Here is a 16,349-nt window from a genome sequence, read left to right on the forward strand (position 1 = left end):
ACGCCCAACTGACTATTTTTATTTAAAATACGTTATCCAACTTCAGGGCAAAAATGTCCAACTAAATAAAACGCCGAGTCCGGTTTTCCTATTTTTGGACCTGGAAACCTGATTTCCTAGGCTACTATACGTAGATTTAATCCTGAAAGCTGGCTCCTAAAATTTGCTATAGAGATAAATGGCGTCCCTGTTCGAGTATTGAAATTTTGCTCTATTTCTATTACATTCTCTCGAGTGTCAGACCATTCGCACCGTCCTGCTCCCCACACACTCCATGTTCGCTGTCAGTTCCCTGTGAGTGATGTGGTGCGAGTATCACGTGGACAAGCGCGTAGCGCAGAGCAGCACTTCTGTCATTTGTTTCCAATCTCGTCATGTAGTACCTAGTAATGTACATTCGTTTACTTCTGTTATAGAATCTGATTGTGGTTACTGCACATCGGATACAGGTAATTCTATTCAAAAAGCTGTCCGATCAAGAGAATAAAAAAAAAATGTGTTCGTAGGTGCGCAGCAATTTCCATTATGCAAGCGCCCGCTTCAATAACAATGGAAAACAGGAAACGCTGTCCAAAGAGATGGTTCAAATGGCTCTGAGCACTATGGGACTCAACTGCTGAGGTCATTAGTCCCCTAGAACTTAGAACTAGTTAAACCTAACTAACCTAAGGACATCACAAACATCCATGCCCGAGGCAGGATTCGAACCTGCGACCGTAGCGGTCTTGCGGTTCCAGACTGCAGCGCCTTTAACCGCACGGCCACTTCGGCCGGCTGTCCAAAAAGAGCCGCGCTCGAACTATTTCCTTTGATGCACCGACACTGGGCGGAATTTGTTCGTTGTTGCAGACCGGAGCAGTTTGACGTCCACACCGGACGCTCCACGTTAAGCCAAATCCCTTTCCACGGTTTTGCGCGACCCAGCACTACCGGTATGGAAGCAGCTTTAGGTTTCACAGAAAATAAGGGGTGATTTATGTAGGTGTGATATGAAACCAGTCGGTTTTTAAATTTGATACGATTTCTTGTACCGTTAATTAGTTTTCTAGCCACAGCAATCTAAGATATTCACAGTAACATTATTTCAAATGGTTCAAATGGCTCTGAGCACTATGGGACTTAACATCTATGGTCATCAGTCCCCTAGAACTTAGAACTACTTAAGCCTAACTAAACTAAGAACATCACACAACACCCAGTCATCACGAGGCAGAGAAAATCCCTGACCCCGTAACATTATTTTCTGGATCGTGTGCAGCTAGACATTAGCATCGTGGTGCACTGGGAAACGGAAATTTAGACTGAAATTAAACAATCTGTGCGCGAAAATGAAACTATCGTCATGTTTTAGGACACTGACATAGCTTTGCCTCACGGTATCGATGAAAAATTATACTACTACACTTCGCCACCTCGCGATCTTTGACACTTCTTTTTTGTTGTGGTCTTCAGTCCGAAGACTAGCTTGATGCAACTCTCCATGATACCCTATCTTGTGCAAGCCTCTTCAACTCTGAATAGCTACTGCTACTTGCATCCTTCTGAATCTGCTTGCTGGATTCGTCTCTTGGTCTCTCTCAACAGTTGTTACCTCCCCTCCTCCTCCCACACACAATACGTGATTCCTTGATGTATCAGAATGTGTTCCATCAACCAATTCCATCTTCTAGTCAGGTTATGCCACAAATTTCATTTCTTCCCAATTCTGTTCATTACCTCCTCCACTACTCAAGTGATTTACCCATCCAGTCTTCAGCATTCTGCTGTGGCACCACAAGCTTCTATTCTCTTTTTGTCTATATTATTTATCGCCCTTTTTCAGTTTTATACATGACTACATTTCATATAAGTAGTTTCAGAAAAGACTTCCTAACACGTATATTCGATGGTAACAATTTTTTTTCAGAAACGCTTTTCTTGCCATTACCAGTCTACATTTTATATTGTCTTTACCTCGGCGTCATAAGTTATTATGCTGCACAAATAACAAAGCTCATCTGCTACCTTGAGTATCTCGTTTTCGAATCTAATTCCCTCAGCATCACCTTATTTAATTCGACTACATTCCATTATCGCTGTAATGTCTCACGTCTTCCTACATTTCTCCGGAACCCAAAGTGATTCCGCGAGGTTGGCTTCTACTAATTTTCTCATTCTTCCGAAAAAAATTCCTGTTACTATTTTGCAACCATGATTTATTAAACCGATACTTCGATAATATTCACACATGTCAGCACCTGCTTTCTTTCGAATTGGAATTATTACATTCTTTTTGAAGTCTGAAGGTTTTTCGCATGTCTCATACTTCTTGCACATCATATAGCGAGCTTTTGTCATGGCTGGCGCTCCCAAGGCTATCAGCGGTTCAGATGGAATATCGTCTACTCCCAGGGCCTTGTTTAGACAGGTCTCTCAGTGCTCCGTCAAATTTTTCTCGCAGTACCATATCCCCCATCTCACCTTCGTCTACAGTACATCCTCTTCCATTCTATAATATTTCAACGCCTATTTATGCAAATGTTTTAATGTTTTAATCAATTTCCTCCGAGAGTACGATACACGAATAGCTAAAATACGGTAATGCCCACAAGCATACTTGTCATTACAATAATAATTAATGCTGTACCAATAGGAATTAAAGTATTCAGATGATTAGTAACATAATATGGAAGAAAGTTTAACCCATCATTTACACGATTCACAGACGGATGGAGCACAATTACTTCTCCCCCCCCCCCCCGGTTGCCTAGACGACTTTGGAGCCAGAAGGGAAGGGGCAAGAGGCGTCTGGCCACAAAATTAAACACTAAAATATAATCTGCCAAATCCCGGAAAAGTGGAACCCGTGTTAGACGGGATGAACGCAGGGGAGAAGACGAAGGATCTTAGTTGTAGGTCCAAACAGCTTTCCTACATCAACAGTACACGATGAGTATAAAAAATAGGCCAGGAGCAAGTAGGAGTCTGGCACTGAGGGTTCCGTAAAAAATTAGTTATGTATATAGACATTTCTATTCGGGTAATAGAGAATCTCTACCATTTTGGCTTGTTATCGAAATTGATATTGGCAAGATTCCGGTCCTAGGGAGTCTCAGAAGTTCGAGAATGTTTTAATTTCAGTGACATAAAGTCATGCAGGAGGCAGGCGACCATTATTATCATAATCAGTAGTCCTCCGGTCCAGGCTGACTGAGTCGCAATGGTAAAAGTCAAACATTGGGCAAGGAGTGACTTTATAGCTCATATGATTCGTTTCGGAATGTATCCATCATCAGATATCAAGGAGTGATTGTTGCACATAGACACGGCGTTTCATGTTGTATGTGAAACAAACATTCGCGGACTAGCAATAAAGTCATTCCTTGCCTGATATTTGACTTTGACTTTGACAATCAAAATCACTGTTCTAATTTCAAGTTTGACGTCGGATAACAAATGAGAAAAGAAATTTTTTTCATGTGATGCAGTTACAAATTAACCACATTCGGATTTTTTCCTTTACTTGTACTGTGAAACCTTACTTCCTGCCAAATTTTATCACTGTAGATCAAATGGAACTACCCTATGGGTTTTGATGAGAGAGTTTCTAACAATCAAAATGTGACATAAATGGCGTACTCTTTGACGGCATTGACTTAGAAGCTAACGTTTACTACACCGCCAAGCGACCTTAGGCCTAAGTATGCAGCATAAATTTCTACTTGTTACGTCTAACCGTTCCTGAGAAAAGGGGGTCTCGACAGACGGATGGACAGACAGTCTAATAACAAATGATAAAATTTTTTTTCGTGTGTTATAATTACAAATTTACAGTTTCCCTTTTTTCCTTTGGTATTACGTGAAATCCTGCTATTTGCCAAATTTCATGATTCTAGGCCAACGGGAAGTATCCTATAGGTTTTGATGAGTGAGTTTGCGATTATTAAAATGTGTAACATAAATGGCCGTAACTATTTACTGCATTGACTTAGAAGCTTCAATTTTTTACACCGCCAAGGGACTCTACACCTCAGTATATGACATAAATTTCAACGTGATACGTCGACCTCTTTCTCAGAAGAATGGTTTTAACAGCGGACAGACAGATGACAACAAAGCAACCGTATAAGGTTTCCATTTTTACCAAGTGAGGCATGGAACCCTAAAAAAAAGGCCATAGAATGTTTCCTGTGCCAATCTGCTGTAGACGGTACTTGCCTGAGTGTGATGTCTCGTAGTGGCACGTAAATGCGACTTTTAAACTAGAAATTGTAGACGTATTCATTGCGGCAAAACTCACAGTTCATTCTGAGACGCCCTGCATATGCATGACTCTGCACTTATCCCGCATTTATTCTTGATACATTTGAAAGATGGCTTAACCGACGGTTTCGTGGACTTTCACATTATCGATATTTGAGATGCAATTTATATGTAGTGATATGTAGTTCGAATTACTTTGCTTTGAAAATATTAGGTCTACAACTTTGCAATAGACGGCAGTAGCTGCAAGTGGGGTTCAGGTGGTTGGCCATAGGTGTAATACAATGAGCTTAGGCACCTGTAAATATAATACCATAAAAATGATTTGTGATTGCATCATAAGGTTATTCTCGGTAAGTATGTCAGCTTACGTACCTATTTCTCGCCATTTGCGGCAAGTTTTAATTTCCTGCTTTAACATGAAGAAATCTGCGGCTGTGGCTCTTAAAATGCTGGTAAGACCAAAGGTGAGGGAACTATTAGTGGAAGAACGTGCAGAAAATGCTTTCAATGCCTTAATAACGGTGAATTTGATGTCGAAGACCAGCATGGCGGTGGCAGACAGAACGTTTTCGTAGCTACTGAAACAGACGAAGGCAGTCACAAGACCTCATTATCGAAAGCATTTGATGCGTTCCAGCCCAGCACTGAAATACAAACGGCCACAATACAGCGATAGACACGTAAGGGTGATTTTGCAGCAGGTCAGTGCTCGACCCCATGTCGCAAAACCCGTCAAAATATACATGGAAACGTTGAAATGAGAAGTCCTATCCGTCCCGCCGTATTCTCCATACGTTACTCTCTCTGACTAACACCTTTTTCGATCAGTGGCATACAGTCTGGCTGACCAGCACTTCCGATCATATGAACAAATCCAAATTTGAGTCGATTCATGGATCCCCACAAAAGACGCCCAGTTCTTCTACCACGGGATTCGTATGCTATCCGAAAGATGGCAGAATGTAGTGCCCAGCGATGGGCAATACTATGAATCATATTTTTTTTGTAAGTTTTTCACAATAAAGCCCCGAACTTCGAGAGAAAACGGCGGAAGCAAAGTTGTAGACCCAGTAGCTTATTTGTTTCTTTTTTTTAAAGATTATCCAATAGTGATTGGCAATAGATGAAGTACTTATAGGCGTTTTTATTTCTTCAAAATTAAGTTTACCTGGGCTGGCGATGAGGGCGTGGTAAAGTACAGTAAAAGGTCCGGGAAGGCGGGCAACAATGAGCCTAAGGCGGAGAATGCAGAGAAGACGGAGCCAGTCTGCCGACAGGAGAGCAATATACCGGTGGACACTATCGTGGCTCTTTGAAAGTGTGGTGTCACCGCCAGACACCACACTTGCTAGGTGATAGCCTTTAAATCGGCCGCGGTCCGTTAGTATACGTCGGACCCGCGTGTCGCCACTATCAGTGATTGCAGACCGAGCGCCGCCACACGGCAGGTCTAGAGAGACTTCCTAGCACTCGCCCCAGTTGTACAACCGACTTTGCTAGCGATGGTTCACTGACAAAATACGTTCTCATTTGCCGAGACGATAGTTAGCATAGCCTTCAGCTACTTCATTTGCTACGACCTAGCAAGGTGCCATTATCAGTTGCTATTGATATTGTAAAGGATGTACAGACAAGAGCTACGTTCAACATTAATAGATTAAAGTTAAGTATTCCACCAAGTACCACCTTTTTTCTGAAGTCTAAATTCCTTGCCCTGTTCTAGACCTCACGCCAGCCTGAGTCAGCTTAAACGCGTGCCTTTCGGCTTCCTCCAAACTCCGTGGGTTGGCTCCTGCCAATCCACAACAGAAAGCAACAGGTATTTGTGGCTCTATGGTCTTGGCAGGCAAGGTGGAAATATTCTATGAGAGTGCAACTTTCCCGTCCAACAAATACCTGTGGCTGTGCTCTCATTTATATAAAGCGGATAGAAATCTTTTGGTGGTTGTAGGAAACAACTAGTTAACGCGCTCTTTTGAAGCAACGACAGGACAGATCCAAAACAAATTCCTTTCTTTAATTGTAAACCTCTGGGCGCGAAAGTGTGGGAATTTCGTTGGTCAGCCTGGTCTGAGGTAGTAGTTTTGGAAAATTATTGAGAAGCGGGAGGACGGCCCAGGAAAGTGGAGACTTGTCACTGGATTACTGTTCGTGAGAAGCTAGGATTGGCTCTCGAAGAAGAGGCGAATGTTACGAGGGAAGACAGGAGAAACTAAGAAGGCACTTCTTCCACTGCTAGTGGGAGAATTACTATGAATTCTGCTCGTAGAATTCGGTGTGAGAAGTAGTCATTTCACTCTGTAGCTCAAATTAGAGCGTCATGTAAAGTTTGCCCTAGGTAGCTTTTCGAGATTCACAGCCGTTGTCCGACACAGTAACCTTCGACAGTAGCACTAGCGGACAACACGACGCTGTTAAAAAGAATTGCAATTGGCTTGGGCGTATAAAGGTCGTAATGTACTCAGTAAACATTAGATTACAATGAAATGAACACCCTTAGCTGCTTACAGGCGTTGACATACGTCAACGGGGACAGATGAAAATGTGTGCCCCGACCGGGACTCGAAACCGGGATCTTCTGCTTACATGGCAGACGCTCTATCCATCTGAGTCACCGAGGACATAGAGGATAGTGCGACTGCAGGGATTTATCTCTGGCACGCCTCCCACGAAACCCACATTCTCAACGAATTGTCCCGCACTACATTTGTAGTGCCCCCGCCCATTATACTCATTACTCGCGGCGCGTTGTCGAGTCCCGTAAGAGTTCGGGCACTGTGTGTGCATTCGCACAGAAGAAGAAGATGGTCAAGTGGTCGGTGAGCCTTAACTATATATACATACTAAGATGGGTTTCGCGGGAGGCGTGCCAGAGATAAATCCCTGCAGTCGCACTGTCCTCTATGTCCTCGGTGGGTCAGGTGGATAGAGCGTCTGCCATATAAGCAGGCGATCCCGGGTTCGAGTCCCGGTCGAGGCACGCATTTTTATCTGTCCCCGCTGACGTATGTCAACGCCTGTAAGCAGGTAAGGGTGTTCATTTCATTGTAATTTCATTCTAACAAGCTGCATGTCCGAAAGAACAGATACCATCTTAGTATATAAACATTAGATTGTTGGTGAGTAGGAGGAAGACGCCGTTCTAGCATGCTGAATTTTACGATATAAGATTTTGGCAATCACTATCGTCAGATCGCGGAAACGGATCGGTGCGCTAATAACGTAGTAAGCTACCTCTCGGCTCCTTGTCTTGAATCTCCGCCAACCATAGTTACTTGTAACTGTTTCATGTCCTTGTGATAATTTCTCAGTGAATTGTTATTAAACATGTTCGTGTTATACTTCAGTGCAGCTTCTGCACTCGTTTTGTGTGAAAATTTACAGGAAATAATAGAACTTATGGCCACTTTGGCTTTCATTACATTCGTATCTGACGTGGTCACAAAATTAAATTACAGTGTCACTATTCCACCACCCTTTTGAAGTCAGCAGGGCCATAATTTAGCATTAATAAAAAAAAATTCTTGCGCAACAAATTATAGTTCACAGTCTCCTTTGGGCATTTAAGTAGCGATACAGGTTAATAGCCTAAAGGCATAGGCGCTGGGGGTGTACACATTAAAAGTGGTTTCTGTTTTGTACAGCGCAGTGGTCACAGAAGTCGCCTGCAGCTGCAGTCTGAATAGCAGAGGCCTGCAGTGACGCAGCGACCAGCTTCCTCTGACCGCGCGCGTGCGATAAGAAGACGCTATCTCTGCCAAGCTAAATGGAACGCGCCCACGCTCAGCTTGCAGCGGGAAGCTGACGCGGAGGCAACGTGGCGTGTGCCATGCAAGCGGGAAGCAGCGGCGCAGATACACTCTCCTTTTACAGTGTGTATCTCTAGAGCGTGCAATCGCGTCCTGCGCAAAGCTGTCTTACTCATTTTATATGGTTACGTCTCTCAAGTCTGTATCATTCACGGCCGTGTTTGAAAATTCGCTCTAAAGTTATTGTTATTGCTAAACAATAAATGCTGGCAAATACAAATTCAGGACCAGAACTAAAAGAAAAAAACGGCCTTTGCACTTTCAATATTGTTGCTCGATATCTGCAGATGTTCAATAATATTGAACTTGTGTAGGTTTGGCTGATAGGTTGTGCAATAATATTCAGCAGATTACAAACTTCTGAAATATATTGCGCTGTCTGAAAAATGTTGTGTTGTCTGTACAGCGACCCAGATTGTGGTTTTTTCACAGTTTTGAGGCAAAATATTTTTCTGTGGGAACTTTTGGGGAAACCGAAAACATGGGGAAATTACTGGGGAAGAAAACTACGATACCCTGGAAATTCGGGAAGTATTTTATCTGCCTAAAGCCATCTCGGATATTTTAGCTCAAACAACACATATTTATTTTTCTAGATGTTCACTAAATGTCACTGTCTCTTCTAATCAATCGACTCACTGCGGTGATACCTCTCCTTGACGTCACTATCACTTGTACATGCCCAGTTTCGACCGTTTGGGATGTCTATTGAGTTTCGTGGTAGTATCGAATTCCGAGGAGACGCCATATTGGATTTCGTCGCTTTCGTTGAAGTCTGTATTTGACGGGTTTTACATTATCACATATGTCCCATGAATATATGCTGTTTCAAATACTTAGGATGTGTTCGCAGTAGCATAATGGATGGAAGTGTGTAGTGGATGATGATGGGCGTGTCGATTTGCGAAGTGGGGTACAGGTTGTTCACTAAAGGTAAATCAACAGAACAATGAATAAGGTATGACGAAAACAAAGATGGCGCCCCTACAGCAGAGATTTTATTTCTGTGGTCAAATTATTGTTTTTTTATTTACAGATTAATTTTTTGTTTATGTATGCTGACGCATAATTCCACCTCTTGAAGCTGTCAACACTGATAACAAATAATAATTTAAGGGAATTGGTAGGTTTAAGATATTTGGGGAAAAGTTGCCGCAATGGCATCAGTTTTGAAAATTTGTTTGTTTGCTGTAGGGGAATTTCGAAAACTCAATGAGGAAAGACTGCATCTGTGGTAAATATTGACAATATCCTTCCCAGTCGCTCACGTGCTTCGTTGAACTACAGGTCTCAGAGCTAATTTGTGTTCGCTGCCGCGTTTATCTTCTTAAAATGAGTTCAGAGCAAGAAGAACGGTGATTTACATTAGAATGCATTGAAATATACAAATTACTTCTGCCATTCTAGAAGGTACGGGGAAATGAGAATAACAATTGGAAAACCGTGTTTCTTCCGAGTTGTTGCGTACGCAATACAGAGAGCGGAACTCTTCAGCTGAGAGTGAAGATGCTATTAAAAAAAAAATAATAATAATTTTCAAGAACAGTTTCAAAAAGGAAGCTCAACGAACAAGAGACTGAAAGAAAAGTAGCACAGACGCCGACCAAATAGTGGAACCATCATTGTGTCATTTCGAGGAGATGAGTTTTATTGGTGATTACAATTTTGTAACGCTTCTTTACACTAATTTATCATCCATCTTTCTTTTTTCTTCTGCTTGCACAATATTATTGTACAGAAATATTTACCGTCTAGAGGCCGCTTAACGTATAGGCGAACTAGCAGTCGTAGAAATTTGCGGAGAGACAAATTTTGAGCACAAATCCTCTAAAATTTTAACAGTGTTGAAGGTATTTGAAATCCATTCTTTGGATCGATTTTTGTTTCTCGGACTTTTCCCAGTCGAAATTGTTTTATGATTTCTGACGGGTGTCAACTACACAACTAAGACTCAGAAGAGATACCTTATCGATCCAAAAGAGCAAGAAAGTACAGAGGCGTTAGTAATGCAGAGCGAGACTGATTGCATTGCATCACCCCCAGGGGCAGTGAGATGGCTGGTGGACTTGCATTCCACAGAGTTCAAATTCTATGTAAGACACCCAGATTTAGGTACAGTCAGTGCTCGGTAATTATAAGTTGAAGAGACATCAGAAAAAGTTAAAACACTTGAGAGTTAGATTTGACGAAAGCTCGACTGCTGAAGATGGAATCAAGAAAAGAGGTAATCTCCTACAAAAGTAATGTTAAAAAACAGTATTGTAGTTTCAATAACATTCGTATTCTTTAAAACGGAAGCAAAAAATAACAACTAGATTTTAGAATAAAAGAAATTTAGTTTTATTATTCAAAGGAAAGGCTTATACAAATTCCAGAAAATACATCTACATCTACACTCTGCAAACCACCGTGAAGTACATGGCAGAGGATACGTCTAATTGTACCAGTTATCAGGGTTTGTTCCTGTTTCGTCCACGTATGGAGAGCGAAAAGAATGATTTTTTGAAAGCCTCTGCGCGTGCTGTAATTATTGTAATTTATCCTCATGATCCCTATGTGAGCAATACGTAGGGGCTGTAGTATATTCCTAGAGCCATCATTTAAAGCCGGTTCTTGAAACTTTGTTAGTAGACTTTCGCGGGATAGTTTACGTCCATCTTCAATGTGTCCCTCTGTAGCAACTAAATTTTCACTCAAGGCCAAACTTCAGATTTTAAACTTTCATTTCTTCAGTTTTAGCATTTGGTTAACAGAGAACAGCAACTTTACTTAAATTCCTTAAAGCGTTTATAATGGTTGTATCAACAGATGCAGTGTTTAATAGGAGACTAGTTTCGAACCTTACAGATTAATTTTCAGACCTGGCCTACTGTAGCTACAAAAATACTACACAGTTGTCAGTGAATAGTGCATACAAAAGTAACAGAAATTAATTATTTAGGGTACAAACATACCTACACTGACAGTGTAATAATAAACATTGAGTGGCAACACATGCTCTGTAAGTGTTTGCAGGATGAATGCCACAGTCTACACATGTCTCTTATCAGGTCAAAGTTAATCTGGAGGTGAACATAGCCAACAGTTCCTGAAAACTTCCGGTGAAGCTAGCGTCGCGCCTCAAGTACAAGCGCACGTCCGCAGCGTGTCGCGTTTTAAAATGGGGATACGTCTAAGCAGCTTTATTCAATCTGACATCAGCTCAGTGAATGACAACAACAAATGCACAAGTACTACGCAAATACAAATACTAGTGTCACGTGTACCTAGTGTTATTATTTTCCAAGTAAATTCAGTGGTTAGGACTTACGTTCCTATCGAGGCCATTCTGCACAATTAAATCCGCCGGACTGAAGTTAATCAAGTGCTGCCTTCAGTAGATTTAATGTTTGACAACTTAATATCAGAGTGAGCTCTAGTTTATTCGTTTTGTTAACTTTTTTCTAGTTTATTCTACATCTACACCTACATTTATACTCCGCAAGCCACCCAACGCTGTGTGGCGGAGGGCACTTTACGTGCCACTGTCATTACCTCCCTTTCCTGTTCCAGTCGCGTACGGTTCGCGGGAAGAACGACTGTCTGAAAGCCTCCGTGCGCGCTCTAATCTCTCTAATTTTACATTCGTGATCTCCTCGGGAGGTATGAGTAGGGGAAAGCAATATATTCGATACCTCATCCAGAAACGCACCCTCTCGAAACCTGGCGAGCAAGCTACACCGCGATGCAGAGCGCCTCTCTTGCAGAGTCTGCCACTTGAGTTTATTAAACATCTCCGTAACGATATCACGGTTACCAAATAACACTGTGACGAAACGCGCCGCTCTTCTTTGGATCTTCTCTATCTCCTCCGTCAACCCGATCTGGTACGATCCCACACTGATGAACAATACTCAAGTATAGGTCGAACGAGTGTTTTGTAAGCCACCTCCTTTGTTGATGGACTACATTTTCTAAGCACTCTCCCAATGAATCTCAACCTGGTACCCGCCTTACCAACAATTAATTTTATATGATCATTCCACTTCAAATCGTTCCGCACGCATACTCCCAGATATTTTACAGAAGTAACTGCTACCAGTGTTTGTTCCGCTATCATATAATCATACAATAAAGGATCCTTCTTTCTGTGTATTCGCAATACATTACATTTGTCTATATTAAGGGACAGTTGCCACTCCCTGCACCAAGTGCCTATCCGCTGCAGATCTTCCTGCATTTCGCTACAATTTTCTAATGCTGCAACTTCTCTGTATACTACAGCATCATCCGCGAAAAGCCGCATGGAACTTCCGACACTATCTACTAGGTCATTTATATATATTGTGAAAAGCAATGGTCCCATAACACTCCCCTGTGGCACGCCAGAGGTTACTTTAACGTCTGTAGACGCCTCTCCATTGATAACAACATGCTGTGTTCTGTTTGCTAAAAACTCTTCAATCCAGCCACACAGCTGGTCTGTTATTCCGTAGGCTCTTACTTTGTTTATCAGGCGACAGTGCGGAACTGTATCGAACGCCTTCCGGAAGTCAAGAAAAATAGCATCTACCTGGGAGCCTGTATCTAATATTTTCTGGGTCTCATGAACAAATAAAGCGAGTTGGGTCTCACACGATCGCTGTTTCCGGAATCCATGTTGATTCCTACATAGTAGATTCTGGGTTTCCAAAAACGACATGATACTCGAGCAAAAAACATGTTCTAAAATTCTACAACAGATCGACGTCAGAGATATAGGTCTATAGTTTTGCGCATCTGCTCGACGACCCTTCTTGAAGACTGGGACTACCTGTGCTCTTTTCCAATCATTTGGAACCCTCCGTTCCTCTAGATACTTGCGGTACACGGCTGTTAGAAGGGGGGCAAGTTCTTTCGCGTACTCTGTGTAGAATCTAATTGGTATCCCGTCAGGTCCAGTGGACTTTCCTCTGTTGAGTGATTCCAGTTGCTTTTCTATTCCTTGGACACTTATTTCGATGTCAGTCATTTTTTCGTTTGTGCGAGGATTTAGAGAAGGAACTGCAGTGCGGTCTTCCTCTGTGAAACAGCTTTGGAAAAAAGTGTTTAGTATTTCAGCTTTACGCGTGTCATCCTCTGTTTCAATGCCATCATCATCCCGGAGTGTCTGGATATGCTGTTTCGAGCCACTTACTGATTTAACGTAAGACCAGAACTTCCTAGGATTTTCTATCAAGTCGGTACATAGAATTTTACTTTCGAATTCAGTGAACGCTTCACGCATAGCCCTCCTTACGCTAACTTTGACATCGTTTAGCTTCTGTTTGTCTGAGAGGTTTTGGCTGCGCTTAAACTTGGAGTGAAGCTCTCTTTGCTTTCGCAGTAGTTTCCTAACTTTGTTGTTGTACCACGGTGGGTTTTTCTCGTCCCTCACAGTTTTACTCGGCACGTACCTGTCTAAAACGCATTTTACGATTGCCTTGAACTTTTTCCATAAACACTCAACATTGTCAGTGTTGGAACAGAAATTTTCGTTTTGATCTGTTAGGTAGTCTGAAATCTGCCTTCTATTACTCTTGCTAAACAGATAAACCTTCCTCCCTGTTTTTATATTCCTATTAACTTCCATATTCAGGGATGCTGCAACGGCCTTATGATCATTGATTCCCTGTTCTGCACTTAAAGAGTCGAAAAGTTCGGGTCTGTTTGTTATCAGTAGGTCCAAGATGTTATCTCCACGAGTCGGTTCTGTGTTTAATTGCTCGAGGTAGTTTTCGGATAGTGCACTCAGTATAATGTCACTCGATGCTCTGTCCCTACCACCCGTCCTAAACATCTGAGTGTCCCAGTCTATATCTGGTAAATTGAAATCTCCACCTAAGACTATAACATGCTGAGAAAATTTATGTGAAATGTATTCCAAATTTTCTCTCAGTTGTTCTGCTGCTGAGTCGGGAGGTCGGTAAAAGGAGCCAATTATTAACCTAGCTCGGTTGTTGAGTGTAACCTCCACCCATAATAATTCACAGGAACTATCCACTTCTACTTCACTACAGGATAAACTACTACTACTACCAGCGACGAACACTCCACCACCGGTTGCATGCAATCTATCCTTTCTAAACACCGTCTGTACCTTTGTAAAAATTTCGGCAGAATTTATCTCTGGCTTAAGCCAGCTTTCTGTACCTATAACGATTTCAGCTTCGGTGCTTTCTATCAGCGCTTGAAGTTCCGGTACTTTACCAACGCAGCGTCGACAGTTGACAATTACAATACCGATTGCTGCTTGGTCCCCGCATGTCCTGACTTTGCCCCGCACCCGTTGAGGCTGTTGCCCTCTCTGTACTTGCCCAAGGCCATCTAACTTTTTTTTGCAGATTCTTTAATGTTTTTTCTTTGTGATATGGGCTTCGCCCATTGTCAACCAGACAGCCATGTGGTTGCAACCAATCTAAAAAAGAGTAGACAGTATCATACAGCTGTTTCAGCTTTTGTTAGATTTATAGTTGTGTGGAGAGTGTGAGGTACTTAAGTATTCTTGTGTGTAAAATTATTTGGTTTTTATTTTTTTATTTCTTGCTTGGTACTTGTTTCCTTGCTCACACGAGAGCACAACTGCGTGGAGAAAGGACTGTCTGCTTCCTAAGTTAGCTTAGGGTAGAATTTGCGTGATGCGTGTGCAGTTTTGCTAATAATCTAAGAACGATCCAATATGATAAGTACATAGTTTTGCCATTGAATTCCAATCATCCACACGCTGTTGAGTGCACAATCAATAAGCGATGATCGTTCTTGAGGAATTTCATATGAAGTTTTGTGAGTGATTTGTGTGCCATTTTGTTAATAATCCAAGAATGATCAAACATGGTGAGTACATGACTTCGCCATTGATTTCCAATCACCCACATGGCGTTGGCTGCACGATTGATGAGTGATGATCGATCTTGAAAAATTTCATGACAGGCTAAACGTGTGAAGATTTGTTAGGATTTACAGTTGATATATATGTACTGTGTGTCCTTGACCTGACCCTTTATGAAATCTTGTGATTACATACTTACTATTCCTGCCAAATCTATTCTGACCCAAGTAACCTTGTTGTGTGCATAATTATTAGTAATGGTAGTTGTTAACAATGATGTAGGTGGCATGAGTATGGAAGTTACGCATGAGAACCACCATAGACCCGATAGCATCATGTTTTCCTCCCACTCGAGTGCATAGTAAGTTACGATATCGCTTAGGTATAGATGTTAAGCGCCCTCAGTGCGTTAAATATGCTCTGAATGTCTTGTCCTCCTATGAGTGACATAATAAATTGTATCTTTAAACGAGAATTACCATCGCATTGTTCACGCTAGTAATTTCAGTCACCTGACGCCACATAATAACGCAATCCTGGACATATTTATCTTCTGAAATAACATTGATTTAGTCATTAATTAAATGAGAATCCCACTTGGTTATTTATCGGTCAGACTGTGTTCCAAACACTTCTAAACAGTTACTTCCCTTCGCTGCTGGTTCCTTCCCTATGCATCTGTTGTGTTAAGTTGTTTTGATAAACATTGAGCTTAAACCTGTCGAGTGCTGCTCAGGGGGAAAGTCAATAGACACACAATTAACTTTCAGCATGTTGTGTCAGTTTATGAATATTTCTGAACGGTGGTTGCTATGAAAGTACTGAAAAGTACTGAAAATCCTGAAGCAAAATTCACATAAATAGGAAATTTTAATCAACATACAGGCATGGAAATGCTGGAATATCAGTTTGGTAGCATTCGATCAAGGCGTATACGGTGTAACATTTCCCATTTCGTCAATATATTTACATGACTGGAATATGAGATTATCTAAACAAGTAATGCACTAACATATGAAATAGAAGAGCAATATAGGAGCGGCACATGGAGCAAAGTTTAAAGCCAGAACGAGCAGATGCTTTAACCTTGAATTATAGAAAAAAATTTTTTTTTTTTTGAATCAGTAGAATACAGAGAAAATGTTCTTGCAAAAAACTAACTAGAATGCAATACACAAAAGTCTGCAAATAAAAAATTGGAGGTACTGTGAACTAATTCATTGTACTTCTGCCAAAGGCTCCCCTGAGCAGATTCGTAGTATCCCACGCAAAAGAAACAAATGAAACCGAAAACCAACAGTATAAACGTTGTTGGCGTCGTTAGGGCTTTCAGTCTGAAGAATGGTTTGATGCAGCTCTCCACGCTGTTGGATCACAGCCGCGCTGTAACGAGTAACGAAAGATGTTTGATGCAGGAAGCAGCAGGGAAGCAGGACACAGCAGACGCTGCATGAGTCAGTGCCTCACCA

General features: G+C 41.7%; 1 protein-coding gene across 2 annotated transcripts in view; it reads left to right on the top strand.

The window, feature by feature from the left end:
* LOC126458519 (nitric oxide-associated protein 1) overlaps positions 1–16,349 on the top strand; it is a 245,603-nt gene that overhangs the window by 137,239 nt on the left and 92,015 nt on the right. The window contains exon 1 of one of the 2 annotated variants that reach the window (XR_007585647.1): positions 7,123–7,272. The exons of the other annotated variant lie outside the window; for it this stretch is intronic. The gene's annotated coding sequence lies outside the window, so the exon portion shown is untranslated. Of the gene's footprint in view, positions 1–7,122; positions 7,273–16,349 lie in introns of those variants that run through there. 2 annotated transcript variants of the gene reach the window in all.

This window comes from Schistocerca serialis, chromosome 2 (genome assembly GCF_023864345.2).
Source record: "Schistocerca serialis cubense isolate TAMUIC-IGC-003099 chromosome 2, iqSchSeri2.2, whole genome shotgun sequence".
NCBI classification, from domain to species: domain Eukaryota; kingdom Metazoa; phylum Arthropoda; class Insecta; order Orthoptera; family Acrididae; genus Schistocerca; species Schistocerca serialis.